Raw genomic sequence first — 19,000 nt, 5'->3', positions numbered from 1 at the left:
TGAGCCAAAGGGCCTCTTCTGTGTTGTATGACTCTATGGAGGTTCATTAGCTCAGCTGGCTGGAAGGATGGTTTAGAGTGGTGCCAAGAGTTGAGGTTCAATTCCCATCACCATGAAGGGCTCAGCTTATCAAATTGCCCTCGCCTGAGGCCTAGTTATTATCAGGTTAAACTCTCCACCAATCAACTTTCTCAAATGAGAGAGTAGCCATATGGTCCTGTAGGATTATGGCAACTTTATCTTTACTAAAGACACTAAAATATTTTATGTACCAACACAGAATTGAATACAATGCATTATAAAAGTACATATGTATAATGTTCAAGGATAACCTCACTAATAAAATAAAACTCACTACATTGACTAAATTCACATAAGTTGACATATTAATTTTAAACACAAAAGTTAGATTTCAGACGTTTTGTCGGCTGATCTTAAACAAAGTCGCCATTGAGCTACTGGACCATATGGCTGCTCTCTCAAAACTGCTGGTTGTTAAATGTGAGGGTCATCATTCCCCAGGCAAGGGGAGAGACTAAAAATCAGAGGCCTTCATGATAACCTCAACCAGTGTGGAAAGTGAACCCATGCTGTTGGCATCACTCACCAGCCATCCAGCCAATGGACTGAACTGAATCTCATGCAACTTGTACAAGACATGAGAAAAAAGACTGTCAGCAGGTGCTGGATGAATTATATTAACTGTTGGTATGGAGCAGAGCAAATTCCCTGCACACATATTTCGGTGATAGTATAGACTCTAACTTTTATCTTATTTAAAGGCAAGTGTAAGGTACTGTCCTCTAAATGTCATTCTTTTGGTTACATGTCTTGGCTTTAAGCAAAACATACTTTATTTCAGATATGTTGAAGAGTTATCTAGACATGAAACACTAGCTTGCTCTGTCTCCATTGACGTTGTCTGACCCGCTGTGATCTCCTGCATTTGTTGCTTTCAGTGCAGATTCCAGCATCTGCAGTAATTTGCTTAACTCTTACTCTCAGTTAAAATACAAACAGAAGAAAGAAGAATCGGTATAACTTTAAGAATAGAGTAATAGATTATTCCACTGCTAAACAGCAACTGTTTCAATATAGTAAATTTCCACAGACACACATTTGGCAAAAGCAAAGTCAGTAAAATAGATTGCCTCATATGCAACTCTAGCACAGAGCGAGAACCCAAGCCTTTTAGCTGTAGAAGGGGAGAGAAAAAGCTTCCGCAGCCAAATTCCGAACCCCAGCAACTACTGAAAGCCAAATTAAAACCCTGCTTCTGTGGGAACTTGACTCCATCCATTCATGCTGCATCTATTGTTACAACTTAACAAAAACCCTTCGCCATCTTCGGATAGACAGCTCGACGGTTATGGCTCATAATCGCTCTTCAAAAAAAAAGACCAAATACACCTGTTAAAGCCATAGTATTAGCACACAGTGTTTAACAGTGATCAATTCAACTGGACATCAGACAGTCCTAGACTCCTGAGAATGACCATTTCTTATAAGAGTTTTATAGTGTTTCCCAGGAGAATGCCTCACATTACTGTTTAGAAAACCTGTTTGCTTAAGCTACAACAGAAGGTAATTTTCCCTGCTGAGAGAATCACAAGAGATTTGTGTGACAAAATGTTTGATTATCAAATGCTAAGGGAAGCAGTTAAACCTAGGTTGTGGAGAAGTACCAGAACATGAAGGACATCTTCATGTTTGAAAAATCCAATCTCTGAACATATAACCATACTACCAATCAGACAGTTGCAGATGTGGCAATGAAAAATAATTACGCAATGCAAAGGATCAGGAAGACCTGCATGCCCATGCATGAAAATCAGCCACTTTGTCTCAAATATGAAAAACAGTAACTACAAGGCTCACAATCTCATAGTGGAAGAGAAATGATTTAGTGGTGTTTCATGCAAACGAAACTAACAAGAAAATACAATCTGAACCACTGATTTAAGCAGCACAACAGAAAACATTACGTGTGGAAATTCAGTACTGACTGAACATTAGTATGGAATGTTAATTAAGGTGAGTGTAAACCAGGGTTGTGTAGTGAGAGGGTCTTCAGAATTTACATCTTCTAAAGTCTAATTTTGCTTTACATTTAGCACTTAACTAAAAAATACTTTTTAAAAGTGGCAGGTTTCTATTTAATAAGAATACAAGTTAAGTTTCATCAAGGCTGAAAGACATGTATACATGTATACATGCTCTCAGAGTAAATGTAGCTAATTGGCTAACTACCTTAAACAGGTGATCCGAAAGTGAAATTAATGTATATAGGCCAGCACAGTCTCGATGGGCCCAAGGACCTCTTCTGTGCTGTATGACTCTCTGACCTTCATCTCAGGAAAAGATTCTCCTCATCTCTGTCTTAATAGGGCATCCCCTAGTTCAGGACTTAAACATATGAGGAAGCATCTTTCCCATATTCAACTTGTCAAAACCATTCAACATCCCGTACACTTTAATTAAGCCGCCACTCATTCTTCTAAATTCCAGATTGTCCAACCTATCTTCATAAGAAAACTGAGTAAGGGGCAGAGCCAGTGTGAGCAACTTCAGCAAAGTGAAACAAAGGCTGAGTGAATTAAGTGAGTATACGGTTAGAAATTTAGCTCAAAGTGGAAGTTTGATGTTAAGGTAGAATTTAGGGTCTACTGCAAGGACACTCTCTAGATTGAGGGGGGAGTGGGACATGATAAAAAAAAGTGGATGAAGAGGCTAACCTGAAGTGAGATCTGCAGCAAATGACGTTACAGAGCACAGTATGATGCAAGCACAGGGAAAGAAACTGATTGGTGAGTAGGGCAAGTGAATATTTCTAAATCTTGAAAATAAAACACCTTCAATTTGTGTATAGGTCTCCAGTGTTATTCTTCACTCTTTCCTTATAAAATAAGAATTTAAAAACTGGGGAAGTGATGGCCTAGTGGTATTATCGCTAGGCTATTAATCCATGTTCTGGGGACTGGGTTCAAATCTTGCCACAGCTAATGGTAGAATTTGAAATTCAATAAATATATCTGGCATTAAGGACACACTGATGACCATGGAGACACTTGATTTTTGGAAAAGCTATCTGATTGATGAATATCCTTCAGGGATGGAAATTTGCCATTCTCACCTGGTCTGGCCTACATGTGACTCCAGACCCAATGTGGTTGACTCTCAATTGCCATCTGAAGTGCCGAGCATGCCATTCAGTTATACCAATCATTACAAAGTCTCAAAGAAATGAAACCATGTAGATCACCTGGCTTAAACCATATAGATTGACCAAGGAACCAGAAAAGACAATGGCAGAAACAGTGCTGTCAACCCTGCAAAGTTCTCCTTACTGAACCCGGGGTATAGTGCTCTAATTGGGACAGCTGTCTCATAGACTGGTCAAGCAACCAGCCAGTCACACTCAAGGAATCACAGCTTACAGGCAATGTCTCAGACACCAATATCACTTATCTTAGCAGGACTTATGCACTTAATGGTAAGGTCCTAGAGAGTGTTGCTGAACAAAGATACCTTGAAGTGCAGCTTCGTAACTCCTTGAAAGTGAAGTCGCAGGTAAATAGGATAGTGAAGAAGTCATTTGGTATGCTTTCCTTTATTGGTCAGAGTACTGAGTAAAGGAGTTGGAAGATCATGTTGCAGCTGTACAAGACATTGGTTGGGCCACTGTTGGAATATTGCGTGCAAATCTGGTCTCCTTCCTATCGGAAGGATGTTGTGAAACTTGAAAGGGTTCAGAAAAGATTTACAAGGATGTTGCCAGAGTTGGAGGATTTGAGCTATAGGGAGAGATTGAATAGGTTGGGGTTGTTTTCCCTGGAGCATCAGAGGCTGAGAGGTGACCTTAATAGAAGTTTATAAAATCATAAGGGGCATGGATAAATAGACAAAGTCTCTTCCCTGTATTAGGCAGTCCAGAACTAGAGGGCATAGGTTTAGGGTGAGAGGGGAAAGATATAAAAAAGACCTAAGGGGCAACTTTCTCACTCAGAGGGTGGTACGTGTATGGAATGAGCTGCCACAGGAAGTGGTGGAGGCTAGTACAATTGTGACATTTAAAAGGCACCTGGATGGGTATATGTATAGGAAAGGTTTGGAGATGTATGGGCCAGGTGCTAGCAGGTGGGATTAGATTGGCTTGGGATATCTGGTCGGTATGGACAAGTTGGACTGAAGGGACTGTTTCCATGCTGTATATCTCTACGACTCTCTGACTCTGTCACCATTCCCATCCTGTCCCATCGGCAGAACAGACCCAGCGGATCTTTGGCACAGTGGTATACAGTTGGAAGGGAGCTGCCTTGAAAGTCCTCAACATGGGACTTTGTGGAGCCAATGGCTTCAGATTAAATATGGGCAAGGAAACCTCCTCTTGATTACCACATACAATTTGATTTCCATCAACTAATGAACCAGTACTCCCCATGTTATACAATACTTGGAGGAAGCACGGAGAATGGGGATTTCAACGTGCACCAAAAAAGAGTGGCTCAACAGCAGCACTCCCATTCAAGTTGGTCAGGTCCTAAAGGACATAGCTGCTAAATTGGGTGTGCAGCAGGTGATGAGGGAACCAACAGGAGGGAACCATTGCACAGTTCCGTGGAGACAACGTTCTGTCTTCATATTGAGAATACCCTCTATCACGTGTGTGGCACTATCACCATGCTAAATGGGACAGACTTCGAACAGACCTAGCAAGTCAAGACTTGGCATCCATGAGGCACTGTGAGGCATTAACAGCTCAATCTGTACTCCAGCACAATCTGTAGCATCATGGCCTGGCATATCCCCCACTTGACCATTACCATCTAGCCAGGGGATCAACCCTGGAACAATGGAAAGTGCAGGAGGGCATGCTGGGCCCAGCATCAGGAAATGAGGTGTCAACCTGATGAAGCTACCAAACAGGACTACTTACATGCTAAATAGCATGAGCAGCAAGTGACAGACAGTGCTAAGCAATACCTCAACCTATGTATCAAATCTAATCTCTGCATCCAGTCATGAATTGTAGTGGACAGTTAAACAAATCAAAACTCCTCCTCCACCAGTTCTGTGGAAGGGTCATTCGACACAAAATTTTAACTCTGATTTCTCTCCACAGATGCTGCAAAACCGACTTAGCTTTTCCAACAATTTCTATTTCTGTTTCTAATTTACAGCATCCACAGTTCTTTCTGTTTTTAAATGTATTGGAGGAGGAGGCTCCACAAATATCCCCATCCTCAATGATGGAAGAGCCCAGCAAATCAGCGCAACCAATAAGTCTGAAGCATTCACAGCAAACCAGCCAGAAGTGCCGAGTGGATGATCTATCTTGGCCTCCTCCAGCGGTAGTCCGCATCATAGATAGCAGTCTTCAGCCAATTCAATTCACTCCACATGATATCAAGAAACAGTTGGAGGTGCTGGATATTGCAAAGGCTTTGGGCCCATCAACATCCTGGCAATAGCACTGAAGGCGTGTGCTCCAGAACTTGTCACTACCCGAGCCAAGCTGTTCCAGTACAGTTACAACACTGGCATCTACCCGACAAAATGGAAAATTGCCCAGGTACGTCATGTACACAAAAAGCAGGACAAATCCAACACAGCTAATTACTGGCCCATCAGTCTATTCACAACCATTGGTAAAGTGATTGAAGGTGTCATCAACAGGGCTATCAAGCAGCACCTGCTCAGCAATAACCTGCTCAGTGACACCCAGTTTGCATTCCACTAGGGCCACTTAATTCGTGACCTCATTACAGCTTTGGTTCAAACGTGGACAATAGAGCTGAATTCCAGAGGTGAAGGGAGTATGACAGTCCTTGACATGAAGGCTACATTCATCCTACTAGTGGAATCACCTTGTCCATGTCCACTCAGGTTTAGAGTCATAGAGATGTACAGCACAGAAACATACTCTTCGCTCCAACTCGTCCATGCCAACCAGATTTCATAAATTAATCTCATCCTATTTGCCAGCACTTGGCCCATATCCCACTAAATCCTTCTGATTCATACAGCTATTCAACGCCTTTCAAATGTTATAATTGTACCCGCCTCCACCATTTCCTCTGGCAGCTCATTCCATACATGCACCATTCTCTGTGTGAAAAACCAACCCTTGAGATCCCTTTCATATCTTTCCTCTCTCGCCCTAAATCTATGCCCTCTAGTTCTGGACTCCCCTACCCCACGGAAAATGCCTTGTGTATTTAACGTATGCATGCCCCTCATGATTTTATAAACCTTCACGCAGAATAAGGCCCAAACCTGCTCAAAGTATTCCAAATTCAGTCTGACCAGAGGCTTATACAGCCTCAGCAGTACATCCCTGCACTTGTATTCTTCTTCAAATGAATGTTAACACTGTGTTTGCCTTCCTAACCACCAACTGAATCTGCACATTAACCTTGAGAATCTTGAATGAGGACTCCTAAATTCCTTTCTGGTTCAGATTTCTGAAACCTTTCCCAATTAAAAACAGTCTTTGCCTCTATTTTTTTCTATCAAAGCACAGAACCTCACACGTTTTCACATGTATTCCATTTGTCACTTCTTTGCCCACTTTCCTAGCCTGTCCAAGTCCTTCTGCAGCCTCCGCTTCCTCATCATTACCTCTCCCTTTAGCAATATATGCGTTATCTGTAAAATGAGCAACAAAACCAACTAGCCAATCCTCCATCTATGCCAGGGCCTTGCCCTCAACAGCATGGGTTCTTGTCTTTTTTTTTAGCAAACTCCTGTGCAGCGCTTTATCGAAGGCTTTCAGGGAATCCAAATAGACCTTATACACTGGCTCTCCTTTGTCTAAATTACTTGATATCTCCTCAAAGAATTATAATACATTTGACAGCCATGACCTACATTGGTTAAAGCTATGCTGACTGAGCCCAACTTTACTATTTACTTCAAAGTACTCTCAATCTCATTTTTAATAATGGACTCTAAAGTCTTAACAACAGCTGAGGTCAAGCTAAGGGGCTTATAATTTCCTGTCACCCGCCTCCCTCCCGTCTTAAACAAGGGCGTTACATTAGCTATTTTCTAGTCCCTCTTCCACAGTTACACGGGCACCATCCCCACCTTTTTCTCCACTACATTGGTGACTGTATCGGTGCCACCTCATGCCCGCACAAGGAGGTTGAAAGGTTCACCAAATTCACCCATACCTTCCACCCTGACCTCAAGTTCATATGGACCATATCCAACACCTCCTTCCCATTCCTGGACCTCTCTGCCTCTGTCTCCAGCGACCAACTCAACACGGACATCAATTTCAAAACCACCAACTCCTAGATCTACTTTGACTAACCCTCTCCCACCCCCAAATAAAAACACAATGCCTTACTTTCAATGCCTCCATCTCCGCCATACCAATTCCACTCCAGGACTTCCCAGATGTTCTCCTATATCAAGGGCTGCAATTTCCCCTCCCATATGATCAACAATACCCTCCATCGCATCTCGTCCACTTCTCGAAACTCCGCCCTCAAACTCCCCAACTGCAACAAGGATAGAACCAGTCCGGTCCTCACATTCCACCCCACAAACTCCAGATACAGTGCATTACCCTCCACCATTTTTGCCACCTACAGTCAGACCCCACCACCCAAAATATATTTCATTTCCCTCCCCTATCTGCATTCCACAGAGACCATTCCCTCAGCGACTCCCTCGTTAGGTCCATGCTCCCCACCAACCCATTCTCTACACCCGGCACCTTCCTCTGTCGCCGCACAAAGTGCAAAACCTGTACCCACACTTCCCCCCCTCATCTTTGTCCAAGGCCCCAAAGGATCATTTCAAATCTGGCAGAGATTTTCCTGCACATCCACCCCTGTCATTTACTGAATCCGTTGCTCTCAATATTGTCTTCTCTATATCTGGGAGACCAAGTGCCAACTCGTGGAGTGGTTCAGGGAACATCTCTGATCTGCACTCACCAAACAACCACACCATCCTGTGGCCAACCACTTCAATTACCCCTCATACTCCCTCAAGGACATGCAAATCCTGGGCCACCTCCACCGCCAAATCAAAGCTACCTTCCAACTGAAGGAAGAACGCCTCATCTTCTGCCTTGGGATTCTACAACTACACTGCATTAACACTGACTTCACCAGTTTCCAAATCTCCCCACTCCCCACCTCATCCCAGATCTAACCCTCCAATGGATGTTGCCCTCATGACTTGACGCGCCTGTCCATCTTCCTTCCCACCTACCTGCCCCACCCTCCCCATTAACCTATCACAATTACCTACTACCTGCATCCTTTGCAGTAATCAGCACGGGAACAGACCCTTTGGTCCAACTTGCTCATGCCAACAAGACATCCCAATGCAACCTAGTCCCATCTGCCAGTATTCAGTCAAAATCTCTTCCTATTCATACACTTGTCCAAATGCCTTTTCAATAGTGCAATTATATCTGCCTTCACCACTTCCTCTGGCAGCTCATTCCATACACACCACTCTCTGCATCAAAGCGTTGCCCTTCCGTCACTTTTAAGTATTTCCTTTCTCACCTTAAACCTATGCACCATGGTTTTGGACACCCCACCTTAGGAGAGAGACCTTAGCTATTCACCCTATCCTTGTCCCTCATTTTATAAACCCATCAGTCAGATCTGAAGACTAGCTACAGCCTACAAAATCTCCCATAAAAAAAAACATAGCACCAGGCCAGACTTCAAACCCAATTTAAAGTGTACCTGCTACTCCACAAACTCTTATCTTGTGCTAATTGTTTATTTTGGTTCATAAGCAGAGAGAGTTTAAGTGAAACTCATGACTAGTCTTGCAAGATACTCAAAATAAAGTACTCAGCTTACAGAATCGGGTTTGATGCCTCTCACCTTTCCTGTAGAATTGTCTGAGGGACATGCATCTATTACTAACAGCATATTGCTTCACTAGCATTAAATACACCATCTAAATCATTTGCTTTTAAAAACCTCAAATGCTATCACAACTTTCCCACGAAAAACATGACTGTTTCTTCCTTTTTTTTTTACAAAAAGGACCAACTCCCACTTGTAATTACCAATTAAATACTGACAAGCAAAACTCTTTACAGGTAATGAGCTGAAAATGTGTTGCTGGAAAAGCGCAGCAGGTCAGGTAGCATCCAGGGAACAGGAGAATCGACGTTTCGGGCATAAGCCCTTCTTCGGGAATCATTCCTGAAGAAGGGCTTAGCCCGAAACGTCGATTCTCCTGTTCCCTGGATGCTGCCTGACCTGCTGCGCTTTTCCAGCAATACATTTTCAGCTCTGATCTCCAGCATCTGCAGACCTCACTTTCTCCTCTTTCCAGGTAATGTAAACCATCAAAAATGAAGGGGGTGGGGGGATGACATCAAAATGGAGTCTTTTACTCCTTGGACCTTCAAGGAACCATACCAAATTCAGTTTACAAAACAATTAATAATTCTCTGCATTGTCAATACTATTCAATGTTCTTTGAAAGAGAGGAATCAAACCCTTCTGGTAGAAATGCATTTTGAACAACCACTAGGTTCACTTGAGACACCTATCCTCAAGTTCTTCCTGACACATTACCTTAAAACTGCATTTTTTTTCTGCTGCAAGTCCAGTGTTTCCTTGAACAGATTCTCTGATCTAGTACATTCTTGACAGGTCTACAAAGATTATATGATTCCACATAACTCAAAGTTAAATTTAAAACTTACATGAAAAATCATACTTTTCTGAAGAGGGAAATGAAAGGCATTCCTAAACATTAACCTGTTTAAGGTACTGAATTCCCAAACATCCAGAGTGTTTCAGGCGAAAAGACTAGTCAATCACCAAAACCAACTAGTTAATAAGATACGAGCTGAAAATGTGTTGCTGGAAAAGCGCAGCAGGTCAGGCAGCATCCAAGGAACAGGAGAATCGACGTTTCAGGCATAAGCCCTTCTTCAGGAATGAGGAAAGTGTGTCCAGCAGGCTAAGGTAAAAGGTAGGGAGGAGGGACTTGGGGGAAGGGGCATTGGAAATGCGATAGGACGTCTCTCATGTTCCTTGGATGCTGCCTGACCTGCTGCGCTTTTCCAGCAACACATTTTCAGCTCTGATCTCCAGCACCTGCAGTCCTCACTTTCTCCTAGTTCATAAGATATAATTAAATCAGAAAATACATGTCAAATTACTTCAGATAAAGCAAAAAAGTGAAATACTTTCTTTTACATAAATATTACATCATGAAGCAATCTCCCAAACTCACCCACCTTTTCAGATCAGATAGTGATGAGATAGCTTAACATTCTATCGGATTCAAATTGGTAAGCACTCACTATTGCAAGTCAAAAATACTTTAAAACGCTAATTGCTCTGGTAGATTAGCAACAATACAAATGTCAATTATTTTGATTTCTGCAAATATGTACAGAATGTTCAATTATCCAGTTGCAGTTTTACAGTAAAAGTCTGCAGACCATGTAGCACTTACTGGACAATGGGAGAGCATTTAAGCTGACCCATTTATTTTGAATAGAGCTACAGTCAATGTTTAAAAAAGGTCAAATGTTTCAAAACTAACCCTTGAACTTGTGAAAAGGTTTGATCTGGAAAACTAATACAGATAAGCCACATTTGCATCAGCCTTGGGCTAATCAAATATCTTAACTGTCTTCAAGCTCTAATAAAATTGGTATATTAATTATAACCTGATTAAGCTATACTGAAATCTATTCTTAGAAAAGATTACTTTTATATCTATAACTCATGAACAACACCCCTAAATCCCAAAATTCCGTGCAATTTCCATTTGGGAATGGGGAGAAAAAGGAAACTCAAGACTCAAATAGGAACTAACTTTCCCTTCTTTAGCAACATGCAATTTCATTCAGATAACAGTCTTCAGTTTAATTGAACCTTTACAAACCCAACAATGAAGGAATCAGCAGGAAATCTAGTTCTGGGGAATGATATGAAACAGGTGCAACATGTCACAGAAAGAGCATCTACGAAAGCAGTGTTCACATGTTAGGTTTAGAATAGTCATGATAAAGACAAGGAGCAAATCAAGAAATTGACTGGAAAAGAATTTCATTATTTCAAGATAAGCAATGGGAGGTCTTCAAGAATAAACTTCAATTAAAAACAAAATGAGAAGCAAATGCAAAGTTGTAGCTCCCTAGATGATTTAGGAAAATGACATTAAAAACAAGATGCTCAATGCTCATCAGGTTCATAAAGAGAAAAATCAGGTAAAACAATATGTAGGGAATTAGAAAGGCATGAGTGAAAAAAGTGCTGAAAACTAAGGGGACACTTAGTCAAAGAAAGGGCGGGGGTGAAGAAATTAAACTTCATTGGAAATATTGAAGGCAGAAGACATGGTTATGGTATGAGTGAAAACTTTGCAAATGTCTTTAGTGGATAACATTGGATGGAAGAGATGGAGGTTGCCTAAAGTGGCCAAGACGTGTTCCAGGAAGCAGATTTAGAATGAAATATTAGTGAATTAATACTGTAATTATTTTAGATATCGCCACTCGATCAAATACTAATTTATACTCCAAGTCTCTCGGGGGAAAGTAGCATCGGAGCTTTAAACGCACTCCAGGTGCTATCGTAACAATTTCGGATTGTTTTTTAAATGTGCCCTTTCCGACTTTGACGACGACCAACCCGTGATTCCTCACAAGGACAGAGGTGGGGGGTGGGGTCACTTTTGATTTCGACCAGCTGACTATACTTAAAACCTCAAATTATCCAAAGTACTATAAACAAATCTAGGTGTCTCTGGAGAACTGGAACAAATGCAAAGTCAACAATCCTACTGTGCCGTGGAGAAAAGGGCAAATGTAAATTCCGAAAACAAGCGGATGCTCCCCTCCCCCAAACACTAAGTGTAGGGGTACCCAAAGAGGCTTGGAAGCACAAAACATCGATCCAGCTGACAGATGGCAAAAACAGGACAAAAGGCGCCATCGGTAGCTGGCGAGACGGGCAAAGAAAAAAAGGCCATGTTTGTCCAAGCGAGTAATAAGGAATGGAAATAAATACATCTCAAGGGTCAGAGAGAGAGGCCCCTCAATGGCACAATAGGAAGGCGCCAGGAGCCTGCACTCACCTATTGCCATCCCACCTACCTTCCTGCCAGCCCCATCCCCACCACCTATTTATCTCCCAGCCCCGCTCCCTCTCCACATTGTGAATGAAGAGCTTATGCCAGAAATGTCAAAGTTGTCTTCTAATAAAATATCCTGATCTATCATTTATCAGTCTGAAATGGATAACCTCATGCTTGTTTATATTAAAGTCTACCTTCCACAGCTTTGCCCATTCATCCAATCTATCAACATCCTGGTATAATTTTATTATGTCATCAACACTGTCTACCATGCTGCCCAATTTTGTATAGTCAGCAATTTTATCTTTTTAAGCCATTATCCAACTCGTTAATGAATACTATGAATAATTGAGACTCAAGCACAGATTCCTGCAAGGCACCACTAGCCATGTCCTGCCAACGTGAATACTTACCCATTATTCCAACTCTGTTTATTGGCACTCAACCAATTTCCTAACAATGTCAGTAATTTGCAATCAATTCCATGGGCTTCCATCTTAGCTAACAGCCTTTTGTTTGGGACTTTTATCAAAAGTCTTCTGAATGTCCATATGTACAGAATCCATTGACTTATCTCCATCCACCATCTTGTCACATCTTCAAAAACCACTATGAGGTTTGTCAGGTGTGATCTACCCTTTACAAACCCATGTTTACTCTTCCCAACAAACTGAATATTTTTGAGGTGATCAGTTATCCTATCCGAGGTTATAAAGTCCAATAATTCTCCAACACAAATGTTAAGCTGACTGGTCTGTAATTCCCTGGTTTCCCTCTGTCACTGTCCTTAAAGAACAGAGAAACATGAGTAAATTTCCAATCCAGAGATACAACTCCTGAATCTAGGGAACTCCGAAATATTATGGCTAGGGCATCGGCAACGTGCTCTCCTATCTCCTTTAACACCCGTAGACGGAAACAGTTACATCCTAGGGATTTGCCACTCTCAGTTCCATTGAATTGCAAGTATATGGATAAAATATATAGGTATGAATCTATAGGAAAGATTTTGCATAATGTATGTAACTCGGTTGAAATCCAAACAAAATTTCAATATCCTTCCACGTCAATTTTGGTTGTGACACTTTGTTATAAATATCAACTGAAATTTCAAGTTACTGGAAATAATTTAATGAAGCAGAAGATAGTACTCTATCACCTCTCTTTATCACCCTTCCATCTCCAACTGGGTAGGAGGGAGATGCACACAGTTTCTACCGCTGCTCCCAGCTACTGACTGTTCAAGTTGCAAACTCACTTTGTGTCAAGCTGGACCCACACAGAGTTATAGGTAGTTCCTTGAGGGCCTGGGACCAGAACTGAGTATGCCTCTGCTGGCAGTGGAACAATGCAAGATAGAGAAGTTATAGAATCTGTGGTGTTTCATCTCTGCCAGGTAGTAGTCCATTGGCTGGTTCCTGATCAAGCCACAGATAAGAGCCAGTCATAGATTCATAGAGATGTACAGCACAGAAACAGACCCTACAGTCCAACTCATCCATGCCGACCAGATAGCCCAAACACACTCTAGCCCCACCTGCTAGCACCTGGCCCATATCCCTCCAAACCTTTCCTATACATATACCCATCCAGATGTCTTTTAAATGTCGCAATTGTACTAGCCCCCACCACTTCCTCAGGCAGCTCATTCCATACACGTACCACCCTCTGAGTGAGAAAGTTGCTCCTTAGGTCTTTTTTATATCTTTCCCCTCTCACCCTAAACCTATGCCCTCTAGCTCTGGATTCCCTCACCCCAGGGAAGAGACTTTGTCTACTTATTCTATCCATGCCCTCATGATTTTATAAACCTCTATAAGGTCAACCCTTCGCCTCCAATGCTCCAGGGAAAACAGCCCGAGCCTATTCAACCTCTCCCTATAGCTCAGATCCTCCAACCCTGGCAACATCCTTGTAAATCTTTTCTGAACCCTTTCAAGTTTCACAACATCTTTCTGATAGGAAGGAGACCAGAATTGCACACAATATTCCAACAGAGGCCTAACCAATGTCCTTACAGCTGCAACTCAATACTCTGACCAATAAAGGAAAGCATACTAAACGCCTTCTTCATTATCCTATCTACCTGCGACTCCACTTTCAAGGAGCTATGAACCTGCACTCCAAGGTCTCTTTGTTCAGCAACACTCTCTAGGACCTTACCATTAAGTGTATAAGTCCTGCTAAGATTTGCTTTTCCAAAACGTAGCAGCTCACATTTATCTAAATTAAACTCCATCTGCCACTTCTCAGCCCATTGGCCCTTCTGATCAAGATTCCGTTGTAATCTGAGGTAACCCTCATCACTGTCCACTACACCTCCAATTTTGGTATCATCTGCAAACTTACTAACTATACCTCTTATGCTCACATTCAATCATTTATGTAAATGACAAAAAGTAGAGGACCCAGTACCAATCCTTGTGGCACTTCACTGGTCATAGGCCTCCAGTCTGAAAAACAATTCTGCACCACCATCCTGTCTTCTACCTTTGAGCCAGTTCTGTATCCAAATGGTGAGTTCTCCCTGTATTCCATGAGATCCAACCTTGCTCACCAGTCTCCCATGGGGAACCTTGTCAAACGCCTTACTGAAGTCCACATAGATCACATCTACCGCTCTGCCCTCATTAATCCTCTTCGTTTCTTCTTCAAAAACCTCAATCAAGTTTGTGAGACATGATCTCCCACGCTGACTATCCGGAATTAGTCCTTGCCTTTCCAAATACATGTACCTTCCAGTACTAGGTCCATATCCCTCCAAACCCTTCCTATTCATATACCCATCCAGATGTCTTGTAAATGTTGCAATTGTACTAGCCTCTGCCACTTCCTCTGGCAGCTCATTCCATACACACACCACCCTCTGTGTGAAAAAATTGGTAGTGGATCACAAGAAAAAGAATTTGTGGAATGTAATATGAGATGGCTTTTTGGAGCAGCTTGTGGTGTGGCCCACTAAGGAACAGGCAATTCAGGATTTAGTGTTTTGCAATGAGGCAGACTTGATAAGGGAACTTAAGGTGAAGTAACCCCTAGGAGGCAGTGACCATAATGCAATAGAATTTACACTGCAATTTGAGAGGGAGAAGCTGAAATCAGATATAACGGTATTACATGAGGCAACTACAGAGGCATGATGGAGGAGCTGACTAGACTTGACAGGGAGAGGAGCCTCGCAGGAAAGTCAGTGGAATAGTGATGACAGGAGTTTCTGGGAGTGATTTGAGAGAGACAGCAAAAATTCATCCTGAGGAAAAAGAAGCATACTAAAGGAAGGATGAGGCAACCATGACTGACCAGGGATGTCAGGGACAGCATAAAAGCAAAAGAGAAAGTATATAATGTGGCAATGGGCAGTGGGAAACCATAGGATTGGGAAGACTACAAAAACCAACAGAGAACAACAAAGAAATAAATAAGGGAGAAGATTAAACAGAAGGGTAAAAAAGCTGGTAATATTAGGAAAGGTTGCAAGAGGTTCTTTTGAGATATAAAGGGCAAAAGTAGACATTGTGCCTCTGGAAAATGATGCTGGAGAAGTAGTAATGGGGAACAAAGAAATGGCTGAGGAACTGAATAAATACTTTACATCAGTAGACACAAGTAATATCCCAAAACTTCAAGACACTTAGGGGGCAGAGAGGAGTATGGTGTCCATCACCAAGGAAACGGTGTTAGAAAAACTGAAAGATCTGAAAATGGATAAATCGCCTGGGCCAGATGGCCTAAAGTACTGAAGAAGATAGTTGAAGAGATAGTGGAGGTTTTAGTAATGATCTTTCATGTATCACTGGTGTCAGGGAGGGTGCCAGAGGACTGGAAAATCGCTAATGTGACCGCCCCCCCGGTTTAAGAAGGCAGCAAGGCAAATGACGTGAAATTGTAGGCTGATTAGCCTGACCTTAGTCCTTGGTAAGATTTTTGAGTCCATTGTGAAGGATAAGATTTATGAGTACTTGGAAGTGCATGGTAAAATAAGGCAAAGTCAGCATGGTTTCATCAAGGGGAGGCCATGCCTGACGAATCTGTTAAATTTCTTTGAGGAGGTAATGGACTGGTTAAACTAAGGAGAGCCAATGGATGTTATCTATCTGGACATCCAGAAGGCCTTTGACAAGGTGCCGCACAGGAGGCTGCTGAGTAAGATGAAAGGGTTAGGCAAAGATTTTCAAGGATGTTGCTGGGGTTGGAGGATTTGAGCTAAAGGGAGAAGTTGAAAAGGCTGGGGCTGTTTTCCCTGGAGTGTTGGAGGCTGAGAGGTGACCTTTCAGAGGTTTATAAAATCATGAGGGGCATGGATATGGTAAATAGACAAGGCCTTTACCCTGAGGCAGGGGAGTCCAGAACTCGAGGGCATAGGTTTAGGGTGAGAGGGGAAATATATAAAAGGAACCTAAGGTGCAATCTTTTCACACAGAGGGTGGTGGGCACTATTTTGTTCGGATAATCGATTAAATGCCTTTCCTCTGGGGCTCAGAGTTTTTAAAGTCTGCTCCCCGTTCAGGAGGCTGCAGCAGCATACCGCGCGCAAGGCCCTGCCCCCAACCCCAACCCCATCCCCATCCAACACCGCCCCAACCCAAAAATTGCCCAACCCCGCCCCCCCAACTCCAACCCCACCCCCCCAACCCCTTGTAAACAAAAGACTTTGATGTAATGTTTCTATCGGGATAATCCGATTTTCAGATAATTGGTATTCGGATAATCGAGGTTCCTCTGTACTGGCAAATGGGACAAGATTAGGTTGGGATATCTGGTCAGTATGGACGAGCTGCACCGAAGGGTCTGTTTCTGTGCTGTACATCTCTATGACTCTGTGACAACCTGATTTTCCCAGTCCACCTGTATGTTGAAATCCCCCATGATCACTGTCACCTTGTCTTTCTCACATGCTTTTTTGATCTCTCGGTATGGCTTATGCACCAAATCCTGACTACTGTTTGGAAGCCTGTAGATAGCTCTCATTATGGTTTTCTTACCTTTGCAGTTCCTCAACTCTACCCACACAGATTCTACATCATCTGACCTTACTTTGTTTATTGGTATTGATTTAATTTCATTTCTTACTAACAAGGCAACCCCACCCTCTCTCCCCACCTGCCTGTCTTATTGATTGGATGTACATCCTTGGATATTTAGTTCCTAGTCCTGATCCCTTGCAGCCACGTCTCCACGATACCCACCACATCATACCTGCCAATTTTGATCTGTGCCACAAGCTCATTTACCTTACTTTGTATACTGAGGAAGGGTCAGCGGATCCAATATACTAACTGTAATTTCTCTTCATAGACGCTGCCAGACCTACTGAGCTTTTCCAGCAACTTCTGTTTTTGCTCCTGACTCTCAGCATCCACAGTTCTTTCAGTTTTCACTCAGATTCTATCTCCCTTGCTTCCTGCTCTTTCAACCAAAATGTATGGGGTTGACCTTGCGTGAAATTTTGCCCTCTTAACTGAGTTCTCATGGGCTAATTATGGCATTTCCAGGGTGAATTCATCGGCTTTTCCCTTGTATTTGGAATTCTGGTCAGCACCGATAACCATACTCTCAAACAGAATTCGATGTCATCAAGAAGCGAAGAGTGGAAAGAAATATTAATGTCCTAACTAGTAAACAGAGCTGCTTACGAGTGTTGTCCCAAACTGTAGTATCTTTTTCCATCTCCTCAATTTCCCTTCATGACAAATTGCTTTCTCTCTTTTTGCCATGGTACAGTCAGGTTTAACAAAATAGATTTATTGCAGAAAATAACAACTTGTTTTGGTACAACAGCATTACATATGAAGATGTGTGTGGGGTAGCAACTAGGCTACTAGTGACATGGACACAGGGACAGGTAGATAGAAGAAAGAGTGAAAGAAGGTGACAGGTAAGAACGAATAAAACAAAAGGCAACCATGTGGAGACTTTATGGACAATCGGTAAGGAAGTAAAGTTAATATCCAAGGATTTTGTGATCAGTCCAGCTTCCATGCAGACTTAACCCAATTAATGACTGCTTCCAGTTTGATTCTTGCACTTGCCACAAATTACGTATGTAGTTTAGAACACCAAGTAAAATCTTAAGTCAAAACCCAAAACAATTACATCTTGATTAGGACTATGAATCTTAACTCTGCTACATTTATCAACCTTTAACAAAACATACCACTATGAGAATAACCTTTCCATTTCGAGACAGACTCTCTCAGAATTACTGACATTTTCAAACCTACTTGCAAAATAAAACCAACCAATAATTGTAATTGTAATATTTTGTGGATCCTAGAAATTTGAAGTCAAACCAATATTAAGTAGAAAATAATTTTCCTTGAAACACATGGCCGTCTTTCTCCCTCTACATTGATGTCGGTCCTGCTGGATGTTCCCAGCACTTTTTGTTTATTTCATTGATTACCCCACATTTTATAGAGGTTGCTGATTGAGAAAATCAAAGCACAATGATTTCCTGAGGAAATGACCGGACAGCTCCAAAGCAAGCATTCAGTGTTGCTGCTCCACAAAAGTACAAAGATTAATGATACCAAGACCTAACGATGCAAAATGAACTGTACAAAAGCTTACAAATGTACCACTAATGATTTCTCCTCGATATCAACTTGATTACACAGGACTCAACACCCACTGTTCACTGCACTAACTCAGAACACAGACACACTTTAGATGTGTAAGTATTCTGAAATATAAACAACTCTACCATACCTAAGTAGTCATTTACATAATCTCTTCAAAATACATAGGTAAATCTGTGGTGTGCAGATTGTTAATACTTATGAGTTTACACATTGAATAAAGCAGCAGCGGAGCAGATATTACTTATTTAACTATACAAAACATTGAAAAAACACTTACATTTGAAATTGAAGGCTTGGTCCCATTTCTGGCAGCACAAGTAGTGCCACGTACC

At 42.0% G+C, this 19,000-nt stretch overlaps 1 protein-coding gene across 6 annotated transcripts in view; it reads right to left on the bottom strand.

Moving 5' to 3' along the window:
- enah (ENAH actin regulator) overlaps nt 1-19,000 on the bottom strand; it is a 430,686-nt gene that overhangs the window by 102,555 nt on the left and 309,131 nt on the right. The gene's annotated exons all lie outside the window — the stretch shown is intronic.

Source organism: Chiloscyllium plagiosum, unplaced genomic scaffold (genome assembly GCF_037043375.1).
Source record: "Chiloscyllium plagiosum isolate Xiang-an unplaced genomic scaffold, Cpla_swu_hap1 HiC_scaffold_3, whole genome shotgun sequence".
NCBI classification, from domain to species: Eukaryota; Metazoa; Chordata; class Chondrichthyes; order Orectolobiformes; family Hemiscylliidae; genus Chiloscyllium; species Chiloscyllium plagiosum.
This window is presented reverse-complemented; position numbering and strand designations above follow the sequence as displayed.